A 19295-nucleotide genomic window follows, 5' to 3' on the forward strand; every position below is an offset into this window, starting at 1 on the left:
CTGACTTTCACTTTGACCACATTAATTATACACTTCTGACCAACAATGATGAATAAGACATGGACGTCAAGAATCTCATTGTCTAGTAGGAGAGAGGCACATGCCAACAAGTAACTTTAGAATGGGATAGATACGCCACGGAAGAATGTACGTGGTGTGGTGGTGGGACCCTGTGTTGGATGGGGCTAGGGATGGGGATGGGATGGACCTCACTCAACAGGTGTCGCTGAACTGAATTTCTGAGATTAAAAAGAGGGATGGTCCCATCGATTAGGGAGGAAAGGGCAATGCAGACAGAGGGAAGGTGTGAAGTTTCAGAAATCCATGAAGCAAGACAAGGCCAACTTGAGGAATGTCAAGTAGTACACTATTGTAACCCTAAGGGAAGTGTGTGAGTGTGTGTTTGTGGGACTATAATGTGAGTAGGGGAGGAGGCAGCATTGAGAGTGGTGGGAAAATGAGGCTGAGAGAGAGGAGTGGGTTAGCTCCAGACCAGACTGGACTTTGCATGTCCTGCTAAAAAATTTGGATTTTATCGTGGACAACTACAAGCTCAAAGAACTCAAGGAATATAAAGAATATAGAGAAAAAGGTAATTATTAGTTTTTTGCACCGAATATGTTTAATCCTTTACAATGTGGAATACATTTTTGAAGGATTCAAAGAAATTCAAATCCTTAGCCTCGCCTTGGAGTTAAAAGAGGGAGATTTAAGTGTTAGGAAGGAACAAGAAGCACTAAATTGACAGCTAAAGACCAAGGTGTGCCCTGAGGTTTAAGGCAGGAGAGACTGGGTAATTAAGAAGTAGAACTGTCTGGTAGGGCCCTTGGGCACCTAACTTTCTTCCTCTGTCTGCACTGTCCTTTTCTCTCCATCTGTAGGGACTGTTCCCCTCCTCTTTGAAAACTCAGCTCAGTGACAACTGTTCTGTGAAGTGTATTTGATCCCCATCCCAGCCCCACCCAACATGGGGCCCCGCCACAACAGTATCAAGTACATTCTTCTACGGTGGTATCTTCATATTCGCATAGTGGAAGGTCACTTGTGGGTATGCAGAGTTGCTTGCTTGTAGATATGTAGAGGGACTGCATTGTGGGGAAAGAGCAACCTTTTAGTAAAGGGAAGCCTGATCATGGAGTGATTTTGGTAGCAGGAGAGAAGCTTCTGAAGCTGAAGCTCCAATCCTTTGGCCACCTGATGCCGACTTACTGGAAATGATCCCGATGCTGGGGAACAGTGAGGGCCGGAGGAGAAGGTGGTGGTAGAGGATGAGATGGTTGGATGGCATCACTGACTCAGTGGACATGAATTTGAGCGAACTCTGGGAGATAGTGAAGGACAGGGAAGCCTGGTGTGCTGCAGTCCATGGGGCTGCACAACTTAGCAGCTGAATAACAACAAGGTGGATTTTTACTGGTAGATTGCTGATTATAAAGATTTTTCTGTTGTTAGCAATAATGAATGGAAGGGAAGAAACCAAAGATGAAAACCAGATGCTGTTGAAATGTTCTTTTGTATCAAGTATATTTCAAGTGTTGAGATGCTACGTGTTTTGGCTGTTGGTTGGAAAGATGTAAAGAGTGTTTGTGTTTAATTTACGTGGATGCTATCTCCCTGGTAGCTCAGCTGGTAAAGAATCTGCCTGCAAGGCGGGAGAACTGGGTTCGATTCCTGGGTTGGGAAGATCCACTGGAAAAGGGATAGGCTGCCCACTCCAGTATTCTTGGGCTTCCCTGGTGGTTCAGCGGGTAAAGAATCTGCCTGCGATGTGGGATACCTGGGTTCGATCCCTGGATTGGGAAGATCCCCCGGGGAAGGGAACAGCTACCCACTTCAGTATTCTGGCCTATAGAATTCCATGGACTGTATAGTCCATGGGGTTGCAAAGAGTTGGACATGACTGAACAACTTTTACTTCACTGTCTCCAAAAGAAACGAAGGCACAACACACCAAATGTCACAAATCAGAATGTCACGCTGAAAAGTGTTTCACATTTCCATTTCTCCCTTAGGAAATGGTTGACCTCAGAATAGGAATTCAGAAATCTCCCAGCCTGCTTCTTTGCCACTAAGAAAACCGATACCAGTTCCCCAAACCCCTGATTAAGAAAGAAGCTGGAAGAACAAGCAGAAGTGTTTTGAGACTGTGAGTAGCTCTGCCAAAACCCAGTGGGAGTGTCTCTGGAGAAATGAAGGTCATAGAAGTTTAAAAGTTTGATTATTTTTCAAAGTTTTTGCTACCTTCCCAGTAAATAGTACCTTCCATTCTTCATTCTTACTAGCAAATTGTCATTTATCACCCAATAATTCTCTTGTTAAGGCCTAGAGGATTATTATTTTCAGGGATGGGTGAATTTAATCGTCTTGCTGCCTCCCACAACTTTGTCAAAGTATCTCAGGGGTCAAACTTCTTCTCATCTCCCACCTCCCAGAATATATTCTCTTTTATTATGAAGCATGAAACCTGGACTACCTTGAATCAAATGTATGAGAGGAGAAAAATGCATCAGGGCAAAGTAATCGCTCAGTTCTAGGCTTGTTTCTGTGAAGGCCTCACTAGTTTTGACCGTTGGAAAGTTATTTAATCTCTCTGTCTTGTCTTTTTAATTAGTAAATGTGGATATTAACAATTTTCTCTGACTCCTTATGGATTTTTATCCAGGTGAAATGAAATAATAGACATTGAAAGTCATTTTGAAAAAATATGCTGTTACCAAAATGTAAGAAATCCTTCTGTTATCCTGATTACAGTAGCCCTCATGATTAAGAAGTGTAGATGGTGGTGTTTGGAAAGATTTGCTGGGTATAAGATGGGGCATCACAACATACACAGTGGCCTGTGTGTTTTACTTCTCCTTGTGTGTGTACAGTGACCTACCAGCCAGTGGACCAATGATCTGCATGGCTGCATCTTCATCTTTCCTCATTCATTAACAATTATTTCTTAAATCCCTCTTGTGTCCAAGAAGGGCTTCCCTGGTGGCTCAGGTGGTAAAGAATCCACCTGCAATGCCAGAGACCTGGGTTCGATCCCTGGGTTGGGAAGATACCCTGAAGGAGGGCATGGCAACCCACTCTAGTATTCTTGCCTGGAGAATTCCATGAATGGAGGAGACTGGTGGGTACAGTCCATGGGGTCACAAAGAGTCAGACATGACTGAGCAACTAAGCATAGCTCAGCACAACATGTAACAAGAGGTTTCTAGATACTGGAGATACTGCTTAAAGGAAAGAGACAATGTAGCTTATGCCCTAATTAGAGGAGACTTAAACAAGTAAATACACAGTATGGCAGATGGCATTAAGTGCTATGGAGGTAAATAAAGCAGGAACGCAGAATGTCAGACAGGGTGTGGGGGCACTATGGCCCACTAGCCAAATCGCCCATGGCTTGGTTTTGCAAATACCAACCATGACCATTTGTTTATATCTTGTCTACTGCTGCCTTGAGTAGGTAGTTGAGATGCAGAGCAGTTTTTTTTTTTTTTTTTAACCATGAAGCAAACAATATTTACTCTCTGGCTTTGTGCAGAAACAGTTTGAAGCTCCTGATATAGGCCTTTGTAGGCCATCTCAAGGACTTGGATTTTTACCCTGAGTGAAGTGGGATACCCATGGAGGGTTTGTGGAGTAACATGACCCAGATTGTGTTTTAGAAAAGTTTGTCCTGGTGCTTCTTATGAGACTAGATTCTGGGGTCAGGAATGGAAGCACAGAGACCAGTTAGATGGCAGTTGCAGTGATATAAGGAGAGTGACTCACTCCAGGGTAGAAAGGATAAGAAGGGGGGATGAGTATAAAGTTGGTTTTTAGATAAAATTTTAAGGCAATACAGTGAAGGATTTTGGCCTGAACAACTGGAAGGGTGGAATTGCCATCAGCAGAAATGCAGAAGCTGCCAGAGGAGCATGTCTGGGGACAGAAGTGAGGGGTTTGGTTTGTACATAGTGAGTTTGCACTATCACGTAGCCCTTGAAATAGTTGTGCCAATGAGGCAGGTGACTGAATGATGCTGAAATTCTGAGGAGAGGGCAGTGTTGGAGATAAAAAAATCTCACAGTTATCAGTGTATAGTGGTTGATCAGTGCCATGGGACAAAACAAAATCACTTCCTTGGCTTTCCTGCTATGTTTTGGTTTGTGCATTAGTGCCCAGACAGACTCTGTATTTGCTGGAAAGATAAGGGAAAACTGGGTACAGAGTGTGATGCCTGTGTATTTCTTGATAGCACTACAAGTCACTGTCCTCAAGCTACATTTAGCCTGAAGGAAGTAGGAAAGGGAAACATCTGAAATTTAAAAATGATACATTGAGCTTAGTTTTGAAAAGCAAAAATCCTGCAAAATGTATGTCCGTTTCAAGCATGCATGCTGCTCACTTTCTCATTGTGTCCAACTCTTTGTGATGCCATGGACTATAGCCCACCAGTCTCCTCTGTCCTTGGGATTTTCTGGGCAAGAATACTGGAGTGGGTTGCCATTCCCCTCTCCAAGAGGGTAGGATAATTTGTCCCAGGTGCACTTTTTCTCAGAATAGGTAAACAAGAGGAGGAGAAGTTCCATTTAGTTAAAACCTACTGGATTCCAGGAGTTTTACAAACAATAGTTCATTCCACAGCTCTTCTTGAATTTTGCAAAATTGGGCTGGAGTTATTCCAATATATCTATCATTTTATTCCTCCAGATGGATATTCAGTGAAGATAATTTCTGGCTCTTACCATTTCATTCTCTCTTCTAACAGAGAGAAATTGAAAATAAAGTCCCAAATTAGTGCAAACACATCCCTGACTTTCAAAAAGGTTCACTTTTAGGTCACTTCTAAATTAACTTTCTATTTAATTAGAACAGGTTGGTCCAGCCCACTAACTGCTGTTCTAGTTTCAAGGCTAAATATAGTTCCCTAAAGCATCAACTTAAAATGTATCTGTAGTGTAAATTCTCTGATACTGTAATGATTATTTTTATTTAAAATAGGCACATTTGTAACCATGATCTGTGTAAGGTGAGGGGACGGAGTGTACATTGTTCAGCTCTCTGAAGTGCATAGCATAGATACTACACATAGCTGAGGACAGAAAGAGAGGCCATCTGCTGACTGAGTCAGATCTGGAATTGCTCCCTATTACCTAGAACCAGGTTTCTCAATCATGGCGCTGTTGACACTTTGGGCTAGGTAGTTCTTTGCTTGGATGGTGAGCTATGCTCCATAGGATACTGAGCAACATCTCGGGCCTCTACCCTCTTGTTACTGGTTGCAGCCATTCATCTTCTAGTTGTGATAACCAAGTGTCTCTAGAGATAGCCAAGTGCTTCTGCGGGGCAGTGGGTGTTGAGAACCACTTACATAGAGGGTGAGTTCTGTTTCCTTAGTTTGGCATTGAAAATTTTCTGTGATTTACCTTCAAGTGTTTTCAAGCTTTCCCTCCATAAATCTACCTTTAAATGTCTGGTCTACTTATCATTCTCCTTAAAAGTTTTGTTCCTTTTGGAGTTGGTGCCTCTGTAAATGCTCACCCACTTCGCGCTATGGAATTTGATCTCTTTCTTCTAGCCAAATACTATCAATGCATATAAACATTATGTAGTCCTTTGTGTTTCATGAAACGATAGCGTCAAGTCATAGAAACTGAAGGAGGTTAGCCTAGTTATTTTGCAGGTGAGGACAATGAGATCAGGGGAGCCACTGTTGATGGAGGTTGTGGGGGCTACGTGGGGAGCAGGCAGTATATGCAGAGCCCTTCCTTCAAATCTACTGTGCCTGCCGTCCCACCTGCTTCCTGGATGTCTCTGGTCCCATTTTACTTTCACCCTGAAACTCTTAGAGATTTTGTTCTTGTGATTCATTTTCATAATCACAGTCCTTCCACACTGAAACTTAACCATGCCATTTAATACATGAATGAGATACAAGGTTACTTACAAAGAGATGATAGAAAGAAGCAATTTCATAGATTTATCATAATTCAGTAATAGAAATTATATTTTTGGAAGAGAATTTTTTAAATAAATAAACTTATTATTATTTTTTAATTGTCCCACAGGCCTCTGAGTCTCTCTTTGTTTCTTTCTTTCTTTTTTTTGTAACTTTAAACTTTTTATTTTGTATTGGAGTATAGCCAGTTCACAATGTTGTGGTAGTTTCAGGTGAAGAGTGAAAGGTCTCAACCATGCATATCCATGTATCCATTCTTTCCCCAAGCCCCCTGGAGGGGAATTTTTTAAACTCAATATTTTATTTAAAGTTCTTCACATTAGCACTGTCCAATAAAAATATGAGACAGATATGTAAAGGTAATAGTTTCTCATAGTCACATTTAAAAAAAATAAAAGGAAACAGGAATTTAAATTCATTGAAATATTTTAATTAACCCCATTATGTCCAAAATGGCAAATAGGCAGGGAAACAGTGGAAACAGTAGCTGACTTTCTTTTTCTGGGCTCCAAAATCACTGCAGATGGTGATTGCAGCCATGAAATTAAAAGATGCTTACTCCTTGCAAGGAAAGTTATGACCAACCTGGATAGCATATTTAAAAGCAGAGACATTACTTTGCCAACAAAGGTCCGTCTAGTCAAGGCTATGGTTTTTCCAGTGGTCATGCATGGAAGTGAGAAACTTAAAGAAAATGTAGTGCCGAAGAATTGATGCTTTTGAACTATGGTGTCGGAGAAGACTCTTGAGAATCCCTTGGACCACAAGGAGACCCAACTAGTCCATCCTAAAGGAGATCAGTCCTGAGTGTTCATTCGAAGGACTGATGCTGAGGCTGAAGCTCCAGTACTTTGGCCACCTGATACGAAGAGCTGACTCATTTGAGATGACCCTGATGCTGGGAAAGATTGAGGGCAGAGAAGGGGATAACAGAGGATGAGATGGTTGGATGGCACCACTGACTCAGTGGACATGAGTTTGTGTAAACTCTGGGAGTTGGTGATGGACAGGGAGGCCTGGCGTACTGGGGTTCATGGTGTCACAAACAGTTGGACACAACTGAGTGACAGACCTGAACTGAATGTCCAAAATGTTATTTCAACATATAATCATCATAAAAATTGTTAATGAACTATTTTACATTATTTTCTCTGTATAAAGTCTTTGAAATCTGGTGTGTAATTTATAGTTACTCATACATCAGTAGGAGAAGAACATGGCAACCCACCCCAGTACTCTTGCCTGGAAAATCCCATGGACAAAAGAGCCTGGTGGGCTGCAGGAAGAGTCGGACACGACTGAATGACTTCACTTTTACTTTTCACTTTCATGCGTTGGAGAAGGAAATGGCAACCCACTTCAGTGTTCTTGACTGGAGAATCCCAGGGATAGAGCAGCCTGGTGGGCTGCTGTCTGTGGGGTCGCACAGAGTCAGACGCGACTGACTCCACTTAGCAGCAGCAGCAGCAGCATGCATCAGAACCGAGTCGATGCATTTAAGTGCTCAGTGTTCGAGTGGCCTGTAGCATTTCACAGCGTGCATTATACTCACATGGATCTCCTCACCTCACGGATACTCTTGTGTATCAACTACTTGATCATCAAACCAAATGCAGTCTTTCCCCCTTATACGTGCTCCTCAGCAATCTCCATCTGGACTAATATCAGCCACCTCCATCTGAGCCAGACGCCTCTGTACCATCATGGTTCACAGTCCCCATCTTGAGTCTTTTTTTTTTTTTTTAACACTCTCATCTGCTAGATCTCCAACTGCTGTCAGTGTTGACACAAAAGCTTCTCAAGTCATTCTCTCTGGTTTCCACCCCACCTGAGGTTATAAACGGCTTCCTAGTCCATTTCCCTTTGTGTAGCCTCAGCCTGTCCACCGATCTCTACACTTGTGTGATATGTAATCAGTGATCTGACCATTTCCTTCCCCACATCTCCCATAGGTTTAAGAATTGAGTCCCAGGATTCAGTGACGCCATCAAGCACCATGCAGTCAGCCTTCTCATCCCCGGCTGCCCGTGTGGACCTGTTCCAGCACCGCAGGTCCCGCTCTGTTCCCTGACAACACTGCGCACTTGACTGACTCTTGCTTGTGACTTTGTTGCTCTGTCCTAGACACCCTTTACCGTCTTTACCTTGACTTTGATTGTGGAGACCTTCACTTGTGTAACTACAGTCAAATGTACCTTAAATATAAAAAGCTTCCAATGTGCCTGAGAACATGCCATCACAGATAAAAGCATGTCCATTTCTTTTCTTATAATTGCGTGTATATATGTCTGCTTTTGCCAGTAGGTTATAAACCCCAGAGGGCTGATTTTGTTTTATTCATCTGTATTACGTAAGATGTAGAATCTGAAAGTGGGGGGGGGGGGGTTGTCTCACAGTAGGGAGTCCCTCATTCCTTTTTAGTTGAAATGACTATTTCTGTCTTGTGAGATTCAAAATGAGTCATGGGTCATGGTCCAAGGGCCTCCTTTTCATCCTTGAGTCAGAAGTATGTTGCCCATCCTACACTCCCACTCACACCTGCAGGGGGACAGACGCCAGGACATGACACAGGCACCTTCTCATGTGTGTGGACACAGATGACAGCAACTTGTTAAAAACTCAACCTACCTCAACCAACCCTGTGGAACTCTGGCTAGCAAGAAACTACTCAGCTGCCCAATGCTTGGTTTTAGCTAGTGTTGTAAAATCAAATCTTTTGAACAAAGCTATTGATAATTTGAAATATTGACTCTTTAGGGTCTTACCATTTCTAAATTGCCAGGCCTAAAATTTGGTGCTAGCCCATGGACAGCAAAAAAACAAGAAGTTCATAGAAAAATAGGGAGAGGGATGTTGAAAAATATCACACAGAATCATAAATACCTATTTAATTATTAAATTTTAGTAACTATATCTGTATTCCAGTAGAAATGATGATGTTTTATTATTTAATTAAATGTAACACTATTTTTAGGTATTGGTTTGTGAGCTGGCAGTGTCAGGTGGTATATCTTTAAGGAGAAATAGGGTTTAAGTGGGTTGTGACTGCTTCCAGGTAATTTCGTGATGGGAGGAAGTATGGATGACATTTAGTTTTTTATGTCAACCAGCGTGAAAACCAAATATAAAGGTAAATTGTTAACTGTAAAAGATATTTCCATTCTTTAGGCATGTTCCTGTGGTTAAGGCTAAAATGAACCCATTTGAGACCTTCTTTAAATAGATATTTTTACTGATATTTAAGTAGTAGGTACAGTAGATATTAAAGGATGTCATGATTTCATATTATTTTTAATGACTGTAAGAAAAGGGTCTAATATTGAATTAATAGCATTCTGTACTATGACTTGTCTTTATTTAGAAATATTTTGTGTGTTGAATATCAACCTGTTGTGTTATGCCTGAATAGTAAAAGTCAGAAATGGATTCATAAAAGATGTTCCAGTTTGAATTCTGGATTCTCTTTTGACATGTTAGCATTTTCAAGATTCTTTTTTCTAGTACATACCTATAACCCAAATACAACCTTCTACTTGACCAAGATTCAAAACGCAGTCCTTTCAAAAGATTCAGGAAAGTTTGTTTTTTATCTGCACTTGATGTAAGGACTGCTTCACTTAAATAGTAATTGCTCCCGCGAAGCAACCAACTTGAGGTAATTCTAGTCCCTGCTCTTGTATGGAGAACAAAGACTCACAAAAGTACACAAAGACACAATCTGGGTGAAGTTACCTGGCTCAGGGGCTTTTCTGTATCACAACCAAAGGGGTTTTATTGTCTGTTCCCTTGGTTAATTTATTTTGCCTCTAAACTTTGTAAAAATTAAAAAGGTTTAGGGAGAGGAGGAAGATGGTACTAGCATTACAGAATTCATGTGTTGTGTTAGGCTGTGTTTCAAGTTCTTTACATGAATTACTTCAATTTATAAAAATTTTGAGTTAGGTATTGTTTTTTCCCCCAACCCTTTATTCAAAGATGAAGAAACTGAGGTTTGGAAAAGTGAAGCCATTTGTCTAAAGTCTCAGAGCTAACATGCCTTAGAGCATGGGAATGGGATTCAGCCCATTTTCCCTACTATGGTAGGTGAACTCCCACTGTGACAAGACTGAGTCTCCCAGAATACAACATGCTACTGACGTTTACCATGGGTAAGCTTTAGCAGATTTAAGCAGACACACCCAGCGTATGCTGCAGCTAGCTTGTATCAGCTTACAAGAGCTGCTTGCTGAATTTTCAAGTGATGGGTTGTTACATACAGACATATTGTTGTCTCTAAGTGGTGTCCAACTCTTTTGTGACCCCGTGGACTATAGCCCAGGAGCCTCTTCTGTCTGTTAATAAGCATTAAAGTCCATAAACTCAAATTCTAATAAATTTTTAAAAAGATAGTAAAAACTAAAAGCATCACTTCTAAATTACTTTTCCACAGTTTGCCATTACCTCTGCTTGAGATTACTTGCATCTGTTGCCTGTACATGGAGGAAATATAATACTGTATGATGATGTGCTACTGTGCTGTTGTCTCAACTCCACATCCAAGGACCTTGTGTTGATTGCTTGACATTAGCCATGGTAGGAGCATTTGGACCATGGAATTAAGCAAACACTACAGATCTGCACCTTCCACCCTGGGAAAGCCATTTGTTAATATTTACCAGCACACTACTGTGACAGCACTTAGGGTTGACATGCACACCTCAGCTCTTCGATGCTTTCTGTTTCTGTGAACTCAGGAGCATTCAGTGCGTATTTACCTAGCATTCGCTGTGTTTGTGTTGGGCACACACTTCTGCCACCCTTATGTCACGTATACCTCTTAAAGTAGCTATAAGGTAGACGTCATCACTCCCATTTTGTAGATAAGAAACTGAGGTTTCAAGTAAAATAACATCCCCAAGTTCATACAGTTAGTAAGTAGTGGAGCATGAGCTTGATTCTGTGCTTTGCGAATCCACATTTCACAATTCCGCAGCTGTCGGGACCTATTGTGGGGACAGTTCAGGAGGCCGTTGTAGTCAAGGAAGAGCATTTTATTAAAGCCATACATTTTCTTTCTATTTTACTACTACTGTATTCATCTGAATGAATAATCAGCGCATCCGCTGGAATGCAGCATGACAGTCTGTAGTGTTGAATAGAAAAGTGAAGGCTAGAATAGAGGATAAGAGGAGCTTTAGAGGAAAAAGCACAAAACACGGCAATTCAGACTAGCTGTCTCATACAACAGAAGCAAAAAAGTTTGTAATGTCCCTGCCCTGCAAACTGGGCTACGCAACACATCACCCCATTCTGAGGATACAGTGTTCCAACGATAACTTTATTAAGGACAGAAAGAGCTGAAGGCATCTATTCTTGAGTCGATTTTGCTATGAGCTGCCCATCTGATACTTTGTAATATAGAGCTATGGCTTCTTTCCAAGAGGACATTTTAGAGGAGCTTAGTGGACAACCTTAGCTTTTATCATTTCAACAGGTAATTTTATAGATCAGTAGCACAAACCCTAAAGTTTCAATGGTTTAATGCAAGACCCGTGAGTGAACGGAGTCCACTTCTTGCTCCCATCATAATCCGATACAGATCAGGCGTTTGTGGCTTAGTGTCCCTCTAGTTATGTCTCAGGGAGGCAGCTGCTTCCATGTGCAATGCCTCTATTTCAGAGTTCTTCACTTCCAGCCAAGGTGTCTATGGAGAATTCACATTTTGCTTAGCTTCATGAAGCTGAACTTTCACTCACATTCTTCTCAATGTGCCCTCATTCACATGGCCACATTCTATTTATAAGTGAAAGTCACTCAGTCGTGTCCGACCTTTTGTGACCCCGTGGGCTGTGTCCATGGAATTCTCCAGGCCAGAATACTGGAGTGGGTAGCCTTTCCCTTCTCCAGGGGATCTTTCCAACCCAGGGATCAAACCCAGGTCTCCCACAATGCAGGTGGATTCTTTACCAGCTGAGCCACGAGATACAGTTAATTTCAGAGAGCACATGGATGGTTGGTGCTAGGGACCATCTTCTCCAGGTTCCCTAGAGCCTACAAAAGCTTTCTTTTATTCCATCCACTCTTACTTTGCTCTCGAGTCAAAGTAGATTTCTGTCTGCCAAACACACAGAAGAAATAAAGCATGACATTAAGACTACTGTATTTCTGTTCCTCTTCATAATGGCAAGATTTTGACAATGTAGTCTGAAGTCAGTGTAGCTGTGAAGCAGCTTCACTTGCAGAGCCTTCTCTAACACAAAGGCTAATCAGAGTTCTCATTATATTTGCTCCTTGGCATTTAAGTTCAGGAATTAAAGAAAAATATTGGAGAGATCTATCATACTGTTTTTATAGTTTAGCCAGTGAACCACTCAGTTGCTCATGCTTAACTTTGTTCTTTATGTGATTTATGTAAATTCTCGTTTCTTTTAATTAGGAATGCTAAATATTTTATTGATGTGTTTAACTTTTACCCATTTTGGTGGATTCCTGTACATTATCTTTTGGAACTCCCAAGGCCCAGTATAAAATTTGTCCTTGTAGATTAATGTACAATCATCAATGGTTACTGCTTCGGAGTAGCCAAATAATCGTTAAGTATTAAGTATTAATGTGAGGTTTATGAAAAACCATTTCTAATCTCTGCCTCAAATCTCACACAAAATACAATTAAAGGACAGAGAATGGTTTGCTGAGAACTAAGGAAATTCCTGGGACACAGGGCTCTTTAAGCTAAAACTGGGAAAGTTCCAGGCAAACCACAACTGGTCAGTCACCTTATGAGGGTTCCTCTTTGAAACACAGAACTGGTTTTTTCTAACTGATGCTGTGTTTATCTTGGGCCCCAGCCCCTGTCCTACAAGTGGGAAAGAGACTTTATAAGATAGTGTCCTGGGCATATACAGGAGAAGAAGATCAAGCATTTCATCCAAGTAGGTTCATGATGAATTTGTTTGGGTCACTGGAAGTTTCATCTTGGCAGAGAAGATTCACCATAAATGTTTCAGCGGAGGAAGTTTCCAGTTTTCACAATTGGGTCTTTGTATCTAAAAAGTTTCTCTCTTGATTTTAAATTAAGGTAATGCATGAAATTATTCTCCACTAGTTATTCCAACTTGGCTTTCAAACTAGTAATTTTTTTTTTTTCACAGCAAAGAAGGAAAATAAATAACAACACAGAGAGAGGAACTTTTGACCTGACAATCAAAGCTCATGGCATTCAAACCTCTCTTCTCCATCCCTTTTGATGGTAGTCGGCATATTTCAATTTTCTTTTCCAGTGGCCTCAACAAATGAGAAGAGAGGTTGAAACTGCTCATGTGGCAATTAAAAATTATGACTTCAGCAAATTTGCTTAAGAAAAGTGGACTTTGGTTTTTAAAATGACCTCATTTCCCCCTGTTTTAGTAAAAATCTGTATTACCCTAAGATATTCTGTCCCTTATATGAAACGTAAGGCCTTGTTGTCATTTCATCAGCCCTCTCTCACCCTGCTCTGCAGAAATTCACTGTCAGGTTATTTTCTCTCAGCAAACACGTGGCTCCAAGTTATAAAGATAAAGTTAGATGTCATGTAAAGTCATGGGAAAGTCTAATTCACCTCCAAACAGTGAACAGAGGGAAGAAAAGTTAGATTTTATAGAGTGCTTTGTGGTCCCTTAAGTATAGTTAAGTCAGATTGAGAATAATGTGAACCTGGAAGAAAGCAGAGTTGAGACAGATGGAAACAGGGTGGATGAAAATAAAGGGGCGGGGCCGGGAGAGCCAGAGAGCCTGTTGTGATGACATCATTTGTGAGCATGGATCTCACCATGTCTAATCCACCCCTTGAACTTTTCAGACAATGTCAACTCATATTTCCTTTTGTTCTTAGCCAGTTTGCTTCCAAACAAGAGATTTCTGACTGACAAGCTCTCTCAGGAAAGGTTGCATTCTAATTGTTGACTTTTGTGCAGCTCTCTGGGACTGGAAACATGATTGAGTGACACCCTCTCAATTTTGTTCCCTTGCAGTGCAAATTCTTATTTATTCATTTACTCAAAGAGCAAATACACATGTTTTCTGAACCTGTAGAAGGGGCAAGGATAAAGGGTGATGGAGGGATGAAGGACACAGGCTCTGGAGTGGACCGATTGCTCAAATCTGCACAGTTTTTCCACTTATGTGACTTTCTGATTGACTCACCCCTCAGCCAACTGATTCATGACAAGATTGTTTTAAGAATTAAGAAGAATACTTGTAAGATATAAGATATTGAATATAGCAGGCACCTTGTAACTGACCTATCATTGTAATTGGTATTATTGATATTGACATTGTCATTTTGGATATGTACAAAGTATTCAGCTAGTGTCTCCATGATATATGTAGAAGAGGAAAGGACACAGGTTCACAACAAGAAGTTGTAAGTGCAGGCTGTAAAATAAACACACTTAGTGGTTCAGTTCAGTTCAGTTCAGTTGCTCAGTCGTGTCTGACTCTGTGACCCCATGAACTGCAGCACACCAGGCTTCCCTGTCCATCACCAACTCCCAGAGTCTACCCAAACCCATGTCCATTGAGTTGGTGATGTCATCCAACCATCTCATCCTCTGTCATCCCCTTCTCCTCCTGCCCTCAATCATGATGCAATTATTTGCATATCTGAGGTTATTGATATTTCTCCTGGCAATCTTGATTCCAGCTTGTGCTTCCTCCAGCCCAGCTGGATCTCCTTGCAGTCCAAGGGACTCTCAAGAGTCTTCTCCAACACCACAATTCAAAAGCATCAATTCTTTGGTGCTCAGCCTTCTTTACAGTCCAACTCTCACATCCATACATGACTACTGTATTTGAGTTGTATAATTGAAAAAGGAAAGCAACACATAATGTTTGCCATGTAAAAATAATCATATGCCCTTATTTACCTCCTTACTTTATATAAAAGTTAGCAAGTTTTATCCATTGTTCGATAGCTTTCGTTTTTCACTTGATATCCATGATATGGCAAAAGACATGCATCTCAATTAGTATTTTACAGTGAATTGTATTTGATAAGTTACTTAATTATAACTTGTGTACTTTAGCTAGCCATTGGGATTGTAGCTGAACTTAGGCTCTTACACACTCAGCAATAAGTCACTTTTGAGGTACAACATTTTCACTTAAATATAGTTCTTAAAGGTGATATTGCTGTGTCTGCAAGTACACGCATTTGTAATATGGATAATGATTGCCCACTTGTCCTTGTAGGGCATGCAGACAGTAATATATGAGGTTGGTTGTTTGCTGATAGCACCTCCAAAAGTGCTAATCAAAATTTCAAATATTTCTCATTTTGATGGGTAAGAAAAAAGAGTAATACAATGTAGATTTGATATTCAATTTTCTTTGTGCAAGTGAAATTGAGCAACTTTGATGTTTAAGAGCCATTGTCTTTCCTTTACTATGAATTGTATTCTGACCATTTTCCTATTTGGTTATTGGTCTTTTCCTTTATAAATTTTGGGGAATTAGCATTTTGTCTATGATAGAATGGCATACTTTATGTTCATTTGTCTTTTGAATTCACTGCTCTTTTTTTTTTTTTTTTGCAAAACAGTCATTTAAAAAATTTTGTATCAAATTTATAAAGTGTTCCTTTTGTGGCTTAGGTATAATTTCAAGTAAATTAGAAGGTCCTTTTTATCTTTTTTATGAAGGCATTTCCCCATGTTTTCTTCTAGTATTCTTGTGCTTTAATGTTTTTTATGTTCCAATCCTAATGAATTAGGAATTGAACCTAATATGCAGTGGGAAGGACAGATCCATTCCAATATCCTGTACTGATTTACTACACATAGTATATAACAAATTATCATTTGTATTTATTCTATTTCAGGACTCTATCTCATTAGTCTTTTCCCACATGTCAGTATGAAGCTGTTTTAAATATTAAATCTTTATAATCTACTTAAATAGTTGGTTTAATCTCTGCTGGTTGTCCTCTTTCAGAGCTTTGCTGGCAACTCTTGTTTGTTTAGTTTTCTATGCAAAATTTAAAATCATCTTGTCTATTTATACCCTCCCCGTAAAGCTGATATTTTTACTGTGCATTCTAAGTCACTTCAGTCGTGTCCGACTGCTTGTGACCCTGTGAACTGTAGCCCACCAGGCTCCTCTGTCCATGGACTTTCCCAGGCAAGAGTGTTGGTGTTGGTTGCCATTTCCTTCTCAGGGGATCCCCTTCAGGGGATCTTCCTGATCCAGGGATCAAACCCATGTCTCTCATGTCTCCTGCACTAGCAGGCAGATTTTTTAACAGTAGCCCCACTGACTGTATTAAATTTAAAAATTAAGTTTGAGAGAATTAATATCTTTATTATTGAAAAGGGAGTCTTTCAAGAGCACACAATGTGTCTTTCTGTTTGCTTAAGTCTACTTTGAAGTCTTCCAGTGTTTTAAAATTTTGCTTCATATAACTTAAGCATTTCTTAAGTTTATTCCTAGTTTTTTTTTCCTTCTGTGTTGCTTTTGTAAGATAAAGTAATGTCTTCAGTGTTCTAAGCATATAGCCATATATCTACAAATAATTGAAAAACGAACTCTTTTAAAGCGTGTATACTTCTAAATTCTGTTTCTGTTTGTATTGGTCAGTGCCTCTATCACAGTGCTAAATGATAGAGGGGTAAGAGAATCTTTGTCTTGTTCCTAATCATTAGGAGTATGTATAAATGAGCTGGTTGAACAGTCTCTGTAAGATTAATGCTAGAGTTTGAAATCCATAAATTAGACAGTCAGGTAGGGGAGATAGATGTAAAGAAGGAAGAATGAGGACAAGCTGGAACTCAAAGGCACAGTCAGGGACCTATGAAAATGGACTGAAACACATGTCAATTCTAGGAATTGTTGGTATCCTTCACTTCAAAGCTAAACATATGACTGGCCCTCAGTCCACACTTAAAGAAAAACCAGTGGGGAAGCTGACTATATTATCTTACTATTAGTGACCTTATTTAGTGCTGTTTACCTACTTTGTACAACTGTAATGAGAAGGGAGCACGTTTATGTATCTTAGTCTTACTTGTCATTCAGGATAGATTTGCTATTTTTTTTTCTTGCCATGGTGTTCACCATTTCCCTTTGTTAATATTCCTCTCTGCTTCCATCACTCGGGGAAATCTGTTTTTTGTTATGCTCTTTAGCACTTGTTCTCCTTTCTGCTGATAATTGTACCCTGAATTTCATCTGGGTGCCTCCTCTTCTCCCTTCCTTGGTCCCTGGACTTTAGGTCAAGTTGATTTAGGCTCCCCTGATTCAGGGTGAGAACATGGCTCATATCTGGTCAATCACATTTCCATGGCTATGGCAATTTACTCAAAGATGAACAACTAACCTAATCAGAACCAATACAATAGAGCAACATTTGATTGGAATTCTTGAAGAATATACTTACATTGGAAATAAAATTAAGAGAAAATGGAAGCTAACTTGTCTCTTGTGGATCCTAGAAACAAAGCCATCAGTTGGAAGACAGCAGAGATGAAAAGATCAGGATCTTTTGATTTTATTTGGGCCCTAAATCCAGCTATGTGTGAAGTAAGCTCCTCTCATGAGCTTTTCAGTTATAGAAGCCAGTAAATTTTCACTTTCCTCCATCTATTTTGAGTTAAGTTTTCTATCATTTCTGACACAAACAATCCTAAAGCATATAACCAACAGATGCTCAAGTACGTCCATTGATTATAACTGTGATTCCCTTTTCCATGTTCATAGCTTCTCCATATATACTGCCCTCTAGCCTTATTATTCTATGAGCAGCTTTAGAGCAAGGAGTAATTTTTAAATTTCTTATCCCCAGGGATGATTATTAATATATTTTGCAAATATCAGGGACACAAATAATGTTTGTTGATTGAAAGAAAAAATAAGTTAAATGGTCTCTTGGCCCAGTGAATTTTTCCGAGCCTGGTAAGTAGCTAAGTGAGACCCCTGCCATTTTCATGTCTTGCCAGTGTTCTCATTCTTTCTTCTTCGGGGTGCGTGCTTTTTAGTGTTTGTTTTCATTCACATTGGTGAGAAATTGCCTGATTCTTTAGCTTTCTATTTTTTACCTTCAGAAGCTTGGCCTTTTCTTTTTGATTTGTGTCACACAGCCACCTGTGTTATTACTTATTCAGTTTTTTAATCTTTGATTACATTATGTATTTTGTTTTATTTTTTGATAGTAATTCAGTCATTCAAGCTGTTTTCTATGAGCATTTCCACCCACTTACAGGATCTCTTACTGAATTTACTTCCTGACACCTGGGAGTATTATTTACCATCTATCTTTTAATATGCATTTAAGGCTATTTTCTACCAAGCCCAGATGACAAGTGAGTAAAACTACACCCTATGAATCTTTCTAAAGATGAAGAAAATAGACAACCCTCTCTTTCTGCAATTAGTTAATCACCGAAAATATGTCAGATGGGCATTGAGTATCTGATTCTGAGCTAGGTGTTCTGAGAGATATAAAGATGTGAAAACACAGGCCCTGCCCTTTGAGAGTAAAGTAAATATAATATGAGGCAAAGGGGAAAATTGCTGCATAAATGTATGATAATTCAGTGAAGAAGTGGTAGAGAAATTAATACATTTGACTTGGAACTCAAAGATGATCAAATCCAGGCCATGAATTGTGACTGAGAATTTTAACTGTGGGGCCTGACACCCAATGGAGGAAACAGTAGGAATAAAGGTATGAAAGTCTCTCTTCTCAACCCAGTGCTTCATTTTTGGCATGGTAGCTGCTGGGAAGAAAGTAGTTGATAAAATGGCAGAAATCCCTGCCATCATGGCGTTTATATTTCATTGGGAATGATGGGCAATAATTAAGATAACTAAGAGGGCTAGGTAGCATTTTAGACAGTGAGCCTGGTGGGCTACAGTCCACGGGGTCGCAAAGAGTCAGACACGACTGAGCGACTTCACTTTCACTTTCAAGTATTTAGCAACAAATAAAGCAGAAAGGGTAATAGAAGATGTAAGGATTTGAAATTTCTGATAAGATAGTCATTGAGAAGGTAACTCTGCAATAACAACCTATAGGAAGTGAGATAGATCTAGGTATTCTCAAGTTTTGCAGTTGGACTCTGAGGCTTAGCAGGCTAACATTGTCTGGTACCAGTTTTGGCTGCTGGGCACTTCCTCTTCTTGAGTATGAGCTGCCAGCCAGTCAGGAAGAGCTGAGGTGGGAGGCGAACATGGATATGATGCTGCCTCTGCCCTCCAGGACCTTACAGGGAGGCAAGACAGCTCATACCATTGTCACCTATGATAGAAAGTGATTATGAAAGTGCCAGGAAGGATGGGGAAACTGAGAAGTGCTTAAGTAGGAATTCCATTTATCACCAAAAGTGGCAAAGAGCCAGGAAAGTATTCA

Source organism: Odocoileus virginianus, chromosome 19 (genome assembly GCF_023699985.2).
Source record: "Odocoileus virginianus isolate 20LAN1187 ecotype Illinois chromosome 19, Ovbor_1.2, whole genome shotgun sequence".
In the NCBI taxonomy this organism is placed as follows: Eukaryota; Metazoa; Chordata; class Mammalia; order Artiodactyla; family Cervidae; genus Odocoileus; species Odocoileus virginianus.